We start from the raw sequence: 17,889 nt of genomic DNA on the forward strand, positions 1-17,889 counted from the left end.
TAATTGTGTGTGATTTCAATCATTGGCTCGATCGTATCATAATAGGGTTCGTGACAAAGTTCGCGGTCAATATCTCAGTCAGTTACAACATAAGAGAGCACCACTTCTTCAAGGGGAATGAGGTAGGTATTTAAAATCGTTGAATACCTCGATTAAGATTCTCTTGTGTGAAAAGTGGGTTATGTAGCTACCTTGATGTTTGGGACTACGTGTAGTGGAAGGACATTTAGGAACAAGGGGAAAACAGGCCCTGAATATAACCCGCTAATTCAACCTCCTTTGAGTGATGACGAGGAAGCAGCACATGCATCTCCACATAGCATTATTCATTTAATAAAGCAAGGGTTCCCATGAATACCCCATCCACCCACATCGCCTGCATCTTCACCTCCACCGCATACACCTTGGCCTACACCATCGCCACCTCCTCCACCCTTCAATATGGAGAACTCAGTAAATCTACCTGTGTTCAAGGGCATGGGAAATGAAGATCCTAACTAGTTTTGGTTTGTCACGAAGGCTGTATGGGAAGCTCATGGTATCATAGATGATCAAATAAAAAAAGCAATGTTGGTTAGTGCTTTAAAGGATCATGCGCTAACATGGTACATAAGTATTGCACTAATAACGTGACATCCGCATTAGCGGATATCCAGAATATGTTAAATAAGGAATTCAGTAGACCTAAGTCTGAAGCATAATCAATTATGGGATTCAAAGAGATCATGATGAAGACTAGTGAGATACCCTGGGATCTAGATTAGAGATTGAAGTGTACAATCCATGAAGCTAACATGGATCTGGCTGATAGGCAGCACCACAAATGGTTTGTGGCTTCGCTCTTGCCTCATCTAAGGGTTGGGTTATCACAACAAAAGATTGAGAGCTAGGCGCAAGCTCTGGAAATTACGATGAGATTTCATGAGACAACGATGCAAGATGTTAATATGGGGTTCATCAAATTCATGCGTAGTTGCAGAACCTCTACTTAGAACTGGAAAGTCTAAAGAAAGATAGAACAGTTGGGCCCGAGGTGCGCCAAGAAGTTTGGTGCTTGAAGTGCAAAATCCAGGGTCATGAAAAATATCACTGTTCAATTTTCGCAAATTATGTTGCAGCAGGGGGACCAATGCCTCTGCTGCTGGAAGCTCCAATAGGCCCAAGTACAGGGCCTGCGCTATGGTGTGTTATCCTTATAACATAGCTAATTCTTTACAAGGAAAGAGTCTTTGAATCACTGGGATTGTAGGCATGTGCCTCAATATTTTATGAGGACGACCATGTGATTTACCCTTTTTTTAGTTTATGGTACCTATCATGCCCACATTTTGTACATATATCTTAGTCTACATATTCACCTCTATATAGAATATAATCATTCGAACATGCATGATATGATATTTACTCAAGACCCAACATTTACAACAACTACTTTTCCTCTTCGTAGCTAATAAGCAAGACATTATCACTCAGAAGAATCTTAACTTTCAATAACTTACGATTAGTGGGAAATATAAATGTACAATCTCAATATTTAACATTCATAAAATCTACCATTTTTAATGTTGATTGTGTGATAATATTTCTCAAAATATAAGGGAATTGATCATGGTCAATTACTTCAATATTTTTGAGAAAGATGCATTTGACAGGTCAAACCTTTCTTTCAAGTTTTATAGTAACAACATTGTCCCCAACTCGGTAGACTTTGATTGGCCACTAGGTACAAAGAGCGGAGTTGTGGAAGTAGATTTTATGCTTTTTAATAATGTATCAATGATATGAGCATCATCCCCTAGCTCATCATTCTAGAATGCATCTAACAACATTTCCTCCATGGTAGTCGTATCTCATATGTAATCATCCATACTAATCTCTATTTGAATGCCTCCATTTTCAACTTGTGATGGAGAACTACTTTTGTTGTAGTCATTCCTAATTGGGGAATTTGGATGTAGTGAGAATTTAAAAGGTGGTTGATTCAACCATTCTTTATATGCTTTCTCTCTAATTTTTTCTCTTAATTTAGCCTTCTCTTGGTTTGACATTGTAGTGGGGTGCTCCAAAAGATGGTAGGTGGGTCACTCATCATCACTAGAATTATAATTTCAAAAAATAGTGAATATTAATAGATCAATGATATTAGTAATCACAATGCAATTGGTTTGTTGAAATTACATTATACCAAACAACTATTACCATCGTCGATCCAAGATTGCAACAGAAAGATGTCATGTTCTACTTGGCAGGATGAAGCAGTTGTTCATTTTCATCTATCAATTGTTTGTGGTATATTGCTCCTGATAAGAGATTTTGTCATTTTTGAAATGGTGGAATATTTTCTGCCTCCGAACCTAATTATGAATCAAGACCCTACGAATTTGGATACATTTTTATTCAAATTGACAGGGATAAAAAAATAAATTCAATTAGATAATCAAAATACTGATAAAATTTGAACTTACTAGAGATGGAAAGGGAGAATTCCATGAATGACTTTGAACATGGAATGAGTTAAAATTTGAAGAATTTTCCATTTGATATTATGAGATTTTCTCCCCGCATTTAAGCAAAATCAACAGTAATTTGTGTATACATACCTAAAATTAATTTTGAGAACAATATAACAACAATATGAATTTCAATATAGTTTTCAAACCATTTTCAAGAATAAGGCGATTTTAAGTAGAAAATGTATACTATAAACTACTGTAGCATGTGTGGATGCATCTTAGAAGATAATTTGAGATAAATATACCATTTTATGTAAAAATAAAAATTTATATAATTTTTAAAGCATAGCAGTGCCCTTATAAAACTAAATGCATGAATAAGATTAAATAATAATCACATTGATTCTTTAACATAATAACCATACCAATTTCAGGGATTCCAAAAATAAAAATGGAATTCTATCATATTGATACTCTTATAATCACATTGATTCTTTAACATAATAACCATACCAAATTTCAGGGATTCCAAAAATAAAAATTGAATTCTATCATATTGATACTCTTATAAAACTGATCGCACCGATGCATTTAAGTAATAACCTCACCTATGTGTTAAATAATAACCACATAGCTTCTAAGATTTCAAAAGACAAAAAAAATCATATCAATCTTTTTCTAAAACCCAATAAAACTAATCGCACCGATGCATTTAAGTAATAACCGCACCTATGTGTTAAAATAATAACCACATCGGTTCTAGGATTTCAAAAAATAAAAAAATCATGTTAGTCCTTTTCTAAAATTAATTGCATCGGTGTATTTAAGTAATAAAAACGTCAATGCGTTAAAATAATAATGACATTGGTTTCCAGGGTTTCGAAAATAAAAAAGAAACTTACATATGGGTGCTCCTATAAGACTAATCACACCAATGTTTTTTAGTATAACTACATCAATGCATTAAAATATTAGCAACACCTTCTTTCAGGAATTCAAAAGTAAAGAAGGAATTTTATCATAGTAGTGTGTTAAACAAAATTAACGCAGGCATAATTTATCTTAGTTAGTGTCCATTACTTGTAAACACATCATTGCTTACTAGGAAAGACATTGATGTTTGGAAAAGTGAAAAAATAAAAAACTTCTTTTTTTCCAAATCGGAAAATGAATGGTAATTGATTTTCAAAATCTAATTTCATAAAGTTTTTTAAATAGTAAGCTATTCACTACATAGTTTTCCAAAAATTTCCAGGGACATATTGTAAGAGAGACATGTTGGGAGCGCTGTGGAGAGCAATAGAATATTCTAGAATAACCAAATTATTTATAAGATCATAATTTGCAAGCATGGTGATTCACTCAAAACCTTGCATAAAAATTTTTAAAATCTTACAGTTGATTTTACTAATAATTTTTTTTACAAATTCTGTTAGATTCAATTAGAAGAAAAATTTAGAAAAGAGACATATTTAGAGCATTATGGAGTATCATAATACTTTGGAACAACATAACTATATAGAATATCAGAGTTTGAAAGGTATAGTGATTCACTCAAATCCATTCATAGTAAAAAATTATATTTTACTATTGATTTTACCAATAAAATTTTATACAATTTTGGTTAGACTTAATTAAAATTCAGAAGAAAAAAAAATAAAATAAAAAAATAAATAAAAATAAAAAAACTAAATAAATAAAATAAAATATTTACTATTGATTTTACTAATAAATCTTTTTACTGTCTATGTTCTTATTTAGAGTTAATTAAAATTTAGGAAAAAAACGTAAACAAACAAACAAATCAAACCTTAAACCCTTGCTTCTTCTTACTGCAAAATTTCACCTTATGGTTTAATTCCCTCTACTACTTTACAATTAGGGATTTTCATTTTAGAGATTTTAGATTTAATGGGCTTGTGTCTATATATATAAGACATATAGCATGTAATGCATGAGGCTAGTTGTTGAATCAAATCCAATCCTTATCAGCCGTGTCTTATTTAAAAAAAAAACAATGTATTTTCTTGGTGCACCATGTTTAATATAACAAACTCGTGCACCTCTGATAAATGACACGATTAATCAAAAGAACCTTGTGTTTAATTTTTATGTTTTCATTTTTTTACTATGATGGTTGTGGTCATGCTTTTATCGTTACATATTTCATTGTTATAATTTAAAGTTATTTAATCAATTACCATGTTCAAGGGTTCCACAACCAAAAACCTAATGGCGGCCATGTGGTAAAATCGAAGGGGAGGAACCAAGCAAAGGCCAAGGTGCAGACAATAGAGAGCTACAGCAGCAAACAAGGTAAACACCTGAAAGATACAGTCATGACAGAAGAGGTCAGGAGGGCAGAGATCCCCTCATATTGGGATTAAATGACAGGTGAGGGTTAGAACAGTCAGTGGGCAAAGGAGAAACAGAACGCAAGCCCAGTTCTGGGAGCGACTTGGTAGGCGGGCAGAAGGGGAAGATGCTTGCCATGTGCGGAGGAGAAAACCAGGTTTGTGATTCCATCAAATAAACTGGAAAGGTATAGAAGTTACATGAAATATCACGCTCTTATCTGCAAGTTTGTCGGTGTATGGCCGTCTGAGCGAGACCTTACCAAGTGGATACAGCAAAAATGGAAACCCAAAAGACACATTGAGCTAAAGTTGGGAGCAAAGGGCTTCTTTAGGGTAATCTTCTCCAATTTGCAAGATAAGGAAAAAGTGTTTGAAAATGGCCCTTATTTTTATTATAATGCTGGTCTTTTTATAAGGTATTGGGAGGGATGTTATAACCCCGATAAGGAAAAATTTCTAGCAATGGCAGTCTGGGTTCGATTATTTTGGCTACCCATAGACTTTTGGGACCTGGAAATATTGGAAGGGATAGGAAACACAATAGGAAGTTTTGTAAAAATAGCAGAAACCACGAAGAAAGGAAGGTATACATCGTATGCTAGGATATGCGTCTATATGAACTTAGCAAACCCTATCCCAGATTCTGTGGAACTAGAGTATCATGAAGAAGTCTGGCAACAAAACCTAGACTATGAGCATATCTCGTTTAGATGTTGTAGATGCTATGAACGTGGACATCTGGTTAAGGATTGCCCGATTACAATGGAAGAAGAAGAAAGGAGAAGTACCCTGCAGAAGAGAGGGCCAGTAGACCAGGAAGGATTCCAAGAGGTGAAAAGTAAACGGAAAATAACCAAAGAAAACTCCAAGGAAGACAAGAAGGAAAAACAAACAATCCCACGGAAATCAAATAGCTTTGAAATATTACAGGAAGAAGGAGAAGAGAAGGATCAAGCCATGGAAAATCAAGAAGATAAAGAGTCAGACAATAGCTCAAGCAGTGAAAGAGCCCACATAAAGAGGAAAGCCTCGAGTGAGGTCACGGACAAAGCCAAGGAGTAAGAAGAACCGGCAGAACAGATGGAGACAGACATGGAGACAATCAGGGAAGATCTTAGTCAAGAAGGAGAAGTTCTAAGAAAACTACTAAATGAATGGAGGAACTTGGCCGAGAGATTTATCCTGGAAGACCAGAAGAGGTTGTATGCAGAAACCTTTCAGCAATACAAAGCTAAATAGGAAAAAGGTAAAGCAGTGCCGGAAGAATACCAAGAGAGACAGAAGGAAAGCAGAACAGATCAGCAAGGACAAGGCAAGGGGGGAAAAAAACGAGGACAGAAAAATCTTAAAGACTCTATCCAACTAATGGGAGAAATGCTGGTGAACACAGGGAGAGTGGTTCCGTTGTCAGTGTTGTTTCAAAACCGATCTCAAACTCCTCAATGATTCTGACATCATGGAATATTAGAGGCTTAAACAGCAAAGGGAAGCAGAGACATTTAGCAGCAAGACTGAGGAAGGACAAACCACAGATAATGCTTATTCAGGAAACTAAAATTTCAGGCCAGAAGATGGAGGAAATTCTCAATAAAATAAACCCAAGATATGAGCAAGTAACCATAGACGCTAAAGGAAGTGCGGGAGGGATAGCAGTCATTTGGAATCCAACAGAAGTCCTATCAGACTAGTGGATAGGAATGGCTAGAATCCTGACCGGCAGATTCATACTCATAGGGAAAAGTGAATGGGTAGCTGTGTTAGCAGTCTACGTGCGCCATACCATGGCAGATCGCAGCCTCTTCCTTAGTCATTTGGAAAAACTCAAAAATATGCACCAGGAGAAAAGGTGGATTATCGCAGGAGACTTCAACTTGATAACCTCCAGAGAAGAGAAGAAAGGAGGCATTAGCAGGGAAGACCCAGAGATGGAAAGATTCAAAGATGTCCAAATAGACTTTAGGATGGTAGATATACCAACAATAAATGGGAAATTCACCTGGAACAATAGAAAAGGCGAGAACAAACAAATAACGTCAAGATTAAATAGATTTCTAGTCTCTGATCACATAATAGGTATGGACATTTTTTACGAAGCCTCCATCCTCCCCTCTATAGGGTCAGATCATTGGCCAATCAAACTGGAAATAGCTATGAATAATCAGAATAAAAAGAGACCTTTTCATTTTGAATCCTTTTGGCTAAGAGATCCAGACTTCTTAGACAAAGTAAGAAACTGGTGGTAGGAAAGCAAGATGGGAACGGAAGGTCGGAACAAAATGCACATGTTCCAGCTCAGACTCAAAGACATAAAGGGCAAAATTAAGAAATGGAACAGGGAAGAATTTGGCAACATACAACAAGAGAGAGGAAAACTACAGACTAGAATGGCAGGAATACAACAACAAATCATCAAGGAAGGAAGAAGTGAGGAGTTGGCTGAGGAGGAAGGCAGGTTAATCAATCAATTGGAGGAAAGATGCAAGCAGGAAGAAATTCTGTGGAAACAAAAATCATGTGTCCAATGGTTGAAAGAGAGGGAAAAGAACTCCAAATTCTTCCACAAAGTGATGCTGAATCACAGACATCACAATCGAATATTTTCACTAAAAGATAGTCAAGGAAACACAGTGTTGCGGCAGAAAGATATGGAGCCACTCCTGGTGGACTACTTCAAATGGATCATAACAGAACCAAACATTAACAGGGAGGAGGAAATCGACAAGGTTTGTCAACATATCCCTAAAAAAGTAACTAGAGAACAAAATCTGGCCCTACTCAGGGTAATCACAAAGGAAGAAGTGGAGGAAGTGGTTAACAAAATGGCGAAGAATAAGGCCCTGGGACCTGACGGCTTCACCATTGAGTTTTACCAAGCAGCTTGGAGTTTCATGGGTGACGACCTGTTGGACTTAGTGGAGGAATCAAGGTGTACAAAACGCATGCATCAGGGACTGAATGCTACCTTCTTGGCCTTGATTCCTAAAAATGGAAAATTAGACGAACCGAAAGGATTCAGACCAATATCCCTCTGTAATGTAGTGTACAAAATCTTAGCAACAATTATGGTGAATAGACTCAAGCCAATTTTGCCTGACCTCATAGCTCAGGAACAAACCGGTTTTGTTAAAGGATGGTAGATAACAGACAGAATTATAGTTGCCCAGGAAGTAATCCACTCCCTGAAAAATTCTCGAAATCTAGGCATGCTAATCAAATTAGACCTGGCTAAGGCTTATGACCACCTTAGTTGGGTGTACCTGGAAGGCATCCTCAAAGCCCATGGATTTGATGCGAGATGGGTGAAATGGATCCTGTCAATGGTGAGCACTCCGGTGATGTCAGTCCTATTGAATGGCACCCCCACTGAAGCTTTCAACCCCTCGAGAGGGCTAAGACAGGGAGATCCCCTATCTCCCTTCCTCTTCATCTTGGCAGTGGAAGGATTGAGCAGGCTGGTAAAAGCACAAGTAGCCAGGGAGCAGATAAAGGGGCTGAGAATCTGTGGGAATGATCTCCCTGTAACACACCAGCAATTTGTAGACGATGTAATGATTTATGGGCAGGCCACACTCAAGGAGGCCCAACAGATTGTCAAAACCTTATCTGAGTTCACTCAAGCTTCCGGGACTGAGATTAATAAAGAGAAATCAGAAATATTTTTCTTCAACACTCAGCTAGCAGCCCAAATATTTCTAGCACGCACAATGGGATTTAGAATTGGAAATTTTCCAACGAAGTACCTGGGTATTATGCTTAATGAGCACCAATTCAGGGCTGCTAACTGGGTACCCCTAATAAATAAAATCAGGAAAAAGATGGACAATTGGACCTTTCGGTCGCTGAATGCCCCCAGTCGGCTAATTCTCCTAAAAGCAGTTCTGCAAGCTATTCCAATATATCAGATATCGAGCCAAGCTATCCCCAAGTCCATCAGTCAAAAGTTAGTAGCCATGTTCAAGAAATTTCTTTGGCAAGGAACCAGCAAAACCAGAAAATGGGCCTTATTATCTTGGGAGTGGCTCAGCAAGCTAACCAAAGATGGAGGATTAGGATTGAGGGACCCCTACGTTCTCAACCAAGTGATGGGGGCGAAGCTTTGGTGGAGATGGACACAGGGTGGCCAAGACTTATGGAAGGCAATCTGGGAAAGGAAATATGAGGCAGCGAAGGAACCAGAAGACAAGATGAGAAGTCAGACAGAGGTCAAAGGCTCCGCAATTTGGAACCTGGCGAGGAGTAACAAAGAACTGATAAGGGAATATAGCTTTTGGGAGATAAGAGCAGGAGATAAAGCCAGGTTTTGGGAGGAATCTTGGCAACAACGCGAAAGGCTCATCCATAAGGAAGGCCTTCAAGTCATCCAAGCTTTCACCTCCCAGGCAGACGGAGATGTTGTTGGAAAATTTTGGAAACCAGGTATAGGCGCATATTGGCGCAATTGGAAACAAAAGGAGGATTGGGCAGCGGCCCCTGACTCTGACAGATGGCAAGATTACTACAAGGAAATGGTATCTCGTAAAGTGGCAAGAGAAATAGGGCAAGACATCCTAATATGGGGCACCTGAATCCAAGGAACCTTTCTATAGCAGAAGGGTATCACTTAAAAGCTAAATAGAATCAATAGGTAGAGACGAAGAAATGGAAAAACTTGTGGAAAATAAAGCATTGGCCGAAAGTTTCCTTCTTTGTCTGGACTATGTTACATGGTAGTGTGCTTACCTCGGACCAACTTCAGAGGAAAGGGAGGCAGGGACCATCACGATGCATGCTATGCAATGCACAGGAGGAGTTAGTGGAACACTTGATGAACAAATGCACTATCAGCAACACCCTGTGGGATAGACATTACAAGATGTTTGAGCGACGTCACAGAAATTACCAAAACATCATCAATACCTTAGAAAACTGGCCGCGAAAACCTTACCAAAACCCGGTGGTAAATCGTGCTTGGCTGCTATCCATTGGGTTCCTGCTCTAGAACATCTGGAAGGCACGGAACAGTGTGATATTCAAAGAAGAAAACCACACCCTAGCAGACATATGGGATCAAATAATCAGGAACACACGAGAAACAATTTTAACGGAACACTGGAAGGAAGAGGACGGGAAGGCTTCACTAACAGAGGAAAAGATTTTGTAGAGGCTAGAAATAACCCAGGGTATGATATGCAGTGACCGAAGAAAAGACAAAGTCAGAGAGGTGGAAAAAATTAAACAGTACAGGCACCACCCACAGGGATTTGCAAAACTAAATTTCGATGGGGCGGCCAAAAACAACCCAGGAGAAGCAGGTATCGGGGGGGTCTTCAGGAATGACAGAGGAGAAACCTTGAGAATCTTTGCGATGGACTGCGGGGAGGCGACTAATAACGAAGTGGAACTGCACGCGCTGAAGCGCGGCCTCGAAATTGCGATTCAGGTAAAGGTCAAGAGTCTCCAAATTGAAGGTGACTCAAAATTGGTGGTGGATATGGTAAGGCGACTGAAACAAAAAAAACCAATGGAAAAAATAAGTAAGAGCTGGAGAACAGCGTGGCTCATCGGCAAAATTGGGAAGCTACTTACCAAAATAGATTATCTAATCCCCACCCATGTAAGACACTCAGGCAATCACCTGGTAGATTGGTTAGCGAACTGGGGTAGTCAAAACATGGGAAATTTGATAGACAGCGAAGGAATGGAGTTGCTGCTCCTGGAGGAGTGCGAACAATTACAGCAACTTCTTGACGTTGATAGCGGTGGCCATGGAAATTCCGAGGTAAATGGCTAGGAAAAGCTAGTATGTGGCAGATGCGAGGAAAGATTACAGTGGGTGGGGATGGAAAATATAATCGTGAGAAAGGACAGGGGTGGTATAAGTGACGGAGCAGGGCAACCGACGGGGCAGGGAAGGATAGGGTCACTTGACGGGGAAGAAGAGAGAATCGATGCGTCATTAAGAAATGAATTGGAGGGAGTGTGGGGAGTTGGGATAAGAGGCCGCGTAGGGACGACAAGTGGCATCAGTGGTACAGAAAGGGTACGGCAGGAGCAGCCGGGAGAATGTAGTAGTCATGACGAGTAAAGGAGGTCAGACAGGTAGCAGCAAATCCCGAGGTAGGGATGCGGGGATGAGAGCAAGGAAATCCAATGGACAGGTGGAGGTAAGGACGGAAGGACAAAGGGGATTATACAATCAAGGGCTTGAGGTGGCAGCAAGAGTTTTCATGCAGCATAGCACGAAGCAAGGAAGAAAGACGAAAGGTGGCAGCAAGGCGCAGCGACCAGCCCATAGCTTCGGTACTAGCGAGGAAAGGTGGTATGTATATTCACTTCCCTATCTTGCAGCTCTAGAGATAGTTAGAGGTAGATACTTCTGTTATTTCTCAGAGATGTCCAGGAAAAGGAAGTCGAGAGCCAGTAGTAGGAAGGGAGGAGGCTATCCCGGAAATGGGAAGAAAAATCTTTACCCCATCAGAGAAGATGATGTCCCAGGCAAAGAGAAAAATGGACCTCGGAGGAGGGCAAAACCCAAGTCCAGGAATGACTGGTGGGTGGGGAGGGTCACTAAGCCGAGAAAAGATGGGTTCCCTGCTGACCACAGGAACCATACCCATGTCGGCTATCCTGGAAAATCCTGGAAGGCTAAGAGCAGAATTCCACCGGTTTATCGGTGGGAAAGTAGTTCACCCCTTCAATCGGGGAGAGGAGGTATGATGGCGTCATCCATAGATAGCCACCAAGAGGGACAGCGAGGGAATTCTAGAGAAGTAGAGAGGGGTGCGAGGGTAAAGGGCCGACTTGCAGGGCAGGTCGAGGAGTGGCTTGGGACCTCATGCCAGAAGAACAAGCGGGAACATAAATCTAATACAGGGGGGTAAGTAAGTGGGTTGAAGTGGAATTTCGCTTCAGAGGTACTGACTTGTGGTCTAGTGTCTTGATAGGTAGACAAGACATAATAAACAAAAGGGTCCAGGATAATAGCAAGATGGCCCCGAAGAAAGAGAAACAGGTTCGGGCCCAGGAAGAAGGATCGAGCAACAAACCCAAGCGGAGAGGAAGGCAACCAGAGTCAGAAAAAATAATGTACATGGTCAATGCGTGTATGGCCGGGAATTCCCCTGAAATTCGAGAATAAATAAATGGGTGGGAACGGGAGCTGAGATCCATAAGCGCGAACAAGGAGATTCCCCTGGGGGAATGGGAGGATCTGGTTCCAGACCCAGGAAATACCAAGAGCTGCAACTCACTGTTTAATAAGTCGATCCAACATTATTGGATTATGAAGCACGTGGTAGCTCGAGCTATGGAAATGAACCAGGCAGTCCGGGAGGAAGAAGAGGAGGAAAGAAAGCAGAGAGAGGAGCAGCTAAGGAGCCAGACAATGGAAGAACTGGAAAATTTAAAGTCCATATTCCTGAAAGAAATAGCGGCCGTCCAGATTTAGGCAGCGAGCAATAATCTGATGCTAGGAAAAATGGAACAAATGATGCAGGAAATGAAATGGGTTTTGGAGCAGAAGAATGTGAATCCAGGGTCAAGTGCCATGGCGCCCACCCCGGTTAATTCGTCAGATGAGGAATGATGAAGCTGGGCCCTTGGATAGTTTTGTTTAACATGTTTTTAGAAATGAACTGTGTATGGTTGTTCTGTTATAGACTAGTAGATAAAATAGTTAGTAGTATTCGAAAGCACAGATATGACAGTATTAAGGAGAAAAGCATTTTCAAATTTTGGTATGGGTATAACGCTAATAGGTGGCGGCCTGGTTTCCTGCGGGAAGGCTAGCCACCTGAACATAAGTTTGATGTAAGAATTTTGTTATCATAATATAGAAAGAAGTAACACCTATGTTTACAAAAAAAATAATTTAAAGTTATTTAAGAAAATTAATTTTGGTTGTTGTTTTTAATAACTAAATGCGTGATGCATTTCATAAATTAAACACAGTAAGACACTTATTCACAAAAACGCACCATTTACCAAGCCTCTTTTTGGTTGAAAATTATGTGATTTATTTATAAAAATATGTTTATTCATGACTTATTTATTGAATGGTACAATATTTATGTTGATAAAAAAATGTATGAGAAGTTTGAAGTAGCAAAAATATTGATTGACATAATGATAACACATTCAAAAAAATAGAAAATGAAAGTTCTTTGTAAATTCTTTACAAAATTAATATGCTTGAACTATAATTTGAGCCATGCATAGCCACAAAATGAGGAAGATTAGTAAGTTTATTTCTTATCTAAGTGTAGAAGAGCATAAAATACTAATGGAAAAATCGCAGAAAGATGAATGAGGTGAATGAAAAAATATTGTTCAATATGAGTTTTTTTCTTTTGAATTTTCATTAATAATATACTTACGAATATTATATAACATGTTTCAAACAATGTAGTAATTCACATATGTTAAAATTCTACAAGGACTAACAATGAAGGAAAAGAATGTTGTTCTAAGAAAAAAAATTATAGAACATGTAAATGATGATGAATTAGTCCTTATCTCATGTGGAGTGGTGCTAGAGGTTAATGAAAGGGGGGAACATTTTACAAAACTATGAGGGATATAGTGGAATGAACTTATAGAGGTAATTTCCACTTATGATAAAGAAATCAATCCAATGATTGCAAGAACCAAGTTATATTAAAACTATAGGAAGCACTTCTAGAGATATTGTTAATGATATCTATGAGACTTGCAATAGAAAAACATAAAACAACAAAATGAATCATTCAAAAAGTAATATTCCTAATTAAAATGCTTTTCTAGAATTATATGTATATAACATTCATTTATTTATATCAAGTTTTTTTATATTTAGTTTTCATATATCAATATAAAATTATTTTATTACCTTTTCAGGAAGATTATGAAAATTCCAAATGATCAACAAGATTATATCCAAAACATGTCAGTGGGAATGTCCAAGAAAGTGTACAAGGAGATGGTCAAAGAAATGGACATAATTGCATCATAGGAGGAGTCATCTCAACAATAACGTTCTTCAAATGTATGTAATCATTGAATTTTTCAATTAGTTACATATAAACAAATAATTTAGTATCAAATATTGATTTCTAAGTATTTTCTTACAGAAAAGAAAACAAAAAGGAACCCATTCAGCACATAAAAGATGACAACAAGGAAGAAAAGGGTCGATATCAGATTTTGTCAGTAATTTTTAATATTTCCTTATAAAAACATAAGATTTTATTTTTTATATTTAAAGTTGTTTTACAGCAACCATCCTTGAATGTCTTCAAATAGGTGTTGACACACAAAGAAGAGCCATCATAACAATTGATTGAGATTGGGTTAAATATGTTTTGTGAGCATATGTTGGCACATCAAAAATTAACTGTGGAATTTGTAAGTAATTTTGTTGTTTTACTTCTCTAAGTTTTAATTAATAGAAAAAAAATCATTTATATTAAATTTATGATTTATTATGGGGTATAAGCACGGTATAATACTTGCAAGAAACAAATTATGGAACTACACCAACATATGAGTTGTCGAAACAAGGAATGAGATTTTGTTTTGAAACCATTTGTATAATTCATGACTCACTTCTTGCTGTGCTGCATTGCTATTCAATTTACATTGATGTATATTATTTATTTTTATTTTCATTATTCTCACCAATGTAAATACACTCATTACACTTTATTTTCATGTTTGCAAATGGAAGTTGAAGAAGACAAACAATCGATGCAATCAACAAAACATTCGTCCAAATAACCCATGTCACATAAGTAGCTTGAGCATTGACAATAGTTTGAGCAAAGAATGATGATCTATTTGGATATAAATGCAAGCTATTGTATTTTTTGAAATAATTTTATGTGGAAATCAACATTTTGTTTAATGTAACAAAGCTAGTGTCCCAATTGAAAGATAAGGGTTTACCAATATCTATCCCATTTTCTATGATAAAGAGCCTCTTACTCATATATAATAAAATATATTTGAATTTATTCTATTGCATTGTCCAATTTCATTGTGAAATGTTACATCCCTGATTAAATATATGAATGATTAAATATTATAGTGAAGAGATGTGAAATCTGATGATATGAAAAATTAACCAAACATCATATACAAATGCACTGATCAAAATTTAATGCATATGAATATTGTTATAAGATAGATGTTAATTTTTTTTATAAATAATAGATTAAAAAAAAACCATAATAATTGCACTATCATAGGTCGATGTTTCTAAAAAAGAGAAAATGGATATCAGGACAATGTATATTAATAATGCACAATGCTACGAATATGATTTTTTTGGAAACTATATTCATAATATTAAAAAACGGAACCAGTACATCTAGAAAATAAATACACACTGATGTGTTATATTACATCAAAGGACCAGTATGAAAATAATTTTTTGTATGGCTCGGTTCATTTTTTGGAAAGTACAGCATTGTTGCATTCAAAAAAAAATTAGCATCGGAGCATTATACTTTTCAAGCACCAGTGTCATTTGCATTTAATGCCCATGTGAATGGTATCATAGATTGTATGTCCCAGTGCATTGTAATTCATAAAGCATCGATGCTTTCATAGAACCAATTCCCCGGTGATCCAAAATATTGTTTCCAACCTCGTTGCATTATTCAAATTACCAGCACCAGTTCTTTTATATTATTGGCACACCAATGCTTTTGTATAACTTATAAGCAAAAGTGCTATAAATTTAAATAAAAGCACTAGGTCAATAAGATTTTTTTTCATGTCCCAATGTCATTCCCGAAAAGTAGGACGTGGAGTGTTTACTAAATACATAATCTTCAGGTTGTATACTTTTTAGGCATCGATATTGTTTGCATTTGTTGGGAACGGGTCCCCTAGGGTCAATTTTGGGGTTAAAAGCCCAAGTTTTGGGAATAAATTCCCAAGTTTTGTATAAAGAATGTAAAGTCTCTACATTTTGTGGTCGAGGAGAACGAATATGTATACAGTCAAAAAGGGTGTCCACCCTTAATTTAGGTTGGTTGTGTCAGCTTGATGAGGTTCACCCTTAGTATGCGGACCATGGGAATGTATAAAAAGGGTGTCTTAGAAGAGTCTAAGGCAGTTCAATCTTAGGAATTTTTTGGGCAATTGATCGATGTAATGGGTCTAAGAGAGCTAAGAGCGAAGATTCTTAGTGGAGGAAGAGGCTCTGCAACTGAGTGCATAGAGGCCTAGAATAGAAGTCTGTAGTTGAGTTCGTGGACCGCTGCAGATGTGTGCACAGGGAAGTTAGAGTCTATACTGAAGATCTGAACCATCAATAAAGGGAATTATTCTGGAGATATATGTGTGAGCTATTTTACTTCTATTATGAATGGATGTAGTTATATATGTTGAATATTGGGTTTATGATTTAATGATATATTGATGCGCGAATCTATGTGTTTTACTTTGTCATATGAATGCAAATAAGAGTATTTGTTTATGAGAAGATAATCATAATGCCTGTTGAAGTTAACCACTACTTAATCTAATCTGGGTAGGCACAAAAGTAAGAGTAATTACAAGGGCGCATAAGCATCTGAATTTCCTATTTATGGTCCACGAAGGACAATCACAAACCTTCACGAAGTTTTCAAAGCCAAATAAGATAAGTACATTGATAAGCCCTAAAGGGATTATCAGTCTGTACGAAGGAAGGGTTAGGGTATAAAGCAACATCACAACTATCTTAGGGTGCGGAAACTTGGTTCCTGAATCCCCCCATATTGTTTCAGGCGAGACCTTCATCCGCACTCCCTGGAATGATGCCAAAAGGGCCAGTAGTCTAGGGATTTGCTTGAAAAATTAACGTTGAACCTGGGTCAGGGCCCATCAAGCTAAAAAATGGTTCTATTGATGGGACCAGGATTTGCATAACGAGATGTGTGATGTCACATCACTGGAATCCAACTAAGAAGGAAATCGAAGACTGGTTGGATAGAAAGATCCATGAATTCACGGTGCAAGAGAACAGGAATTTGTGATTGATGAAATAACAGTGGTTGGAAAAATACATATACACATAGATACATGAGATCTTCTTTTGTTCCTTTCCAGTCGAGTTGTATGAGTGGGTTGCAAAATTGGCAAATGGCCAAGGAAGGTGGAGTCTTGACGGTCCAATAGTCAGGACCCTGCAGTTAGTGTGGAGATTAGAAGCATCTGAAGATATGATTGCTCGTGATGCCGATCATTGGCTCGATCGTATCATAGGAGGGTTCGTGATAGAGTTCGGGGTCGATATCTCAGTCAGCTACAATGTAGGAGAGTGCCACTTCTTCAAGGGGCATGAGGTAGGTATTTAAAATCGTTGAATACCTCGATTAAGATTCTCTTGTGTGAAAAGTGGGTTATGCAGCTACCTTGATGTTTGGGGCTACGCGAAGTGGAAGGAAATTAACGAACAAGGGGAAAACATGCCCTGAATATAACTCGCTAATTGAACCTCCTCTGAGTGATGATGAGGAAGTAACACAGGCATCTCCACATAGCGTTATTCATTTCATAAAGCAAGGGTTCCCACGAATACCTCATCCACCCACATCGCCTCCATCTTCACCTCCACCGCATACACCTTCACCTACACCACTGCCACCTCCTCCACCATTCAATATGGTGAACTCATTAAAACTACCTGTGTTCAAGGGCAAGGGAAATGAAGATCCTAATTAATTTTGGTTCGTCGTGAAGGCTGTATGGGAAGCTTGGGGTATCACAGATGATCAAATTAAGAAAGCAATGTTGGGTAATGCTTTGAAGGATCACGTGCTAACATGGTACATTAACTATTGCATTGATAACTCGACATCTGCGTTAGCAGATATCCAGACTACGCTGAATACGGAATTCAGTAGACCTAATTCTGAAGTGTAATCAATTGTGGGATTCAAAGAGATCATGATGAAGCCTAGTGAGATACCCTGGGATCTAGATTAGAGATTGAAGTGTACAATCTGTGAAGGTAACATGAATCTGACTGATAGGCAGCACTGCAAATGGTTTGTGGCTTTGCTCCTGCCTCATCTAAGGGTTGGGTTATCACAACAAAAGATTGGGAGCCAGGCGGAAGCTCTGGAAATTGC

This window comes from Pinus tabuliformis, chromosome 5_1 (genome assembly GCF_031772625.1).
Source record: "Pinus tabuliformis cultivar Carrire ecotype Pingquan chromosome 5_1, CPIR1, whole genome shotgun sequence".
Taxonomy (NCBI): domain Eukaryota; kingdom Viridiplantae; phylum Streptophyta; class Pinopsida; order Pinales; family Pinaceae; genus Pinus; species Pinus tabuliformis.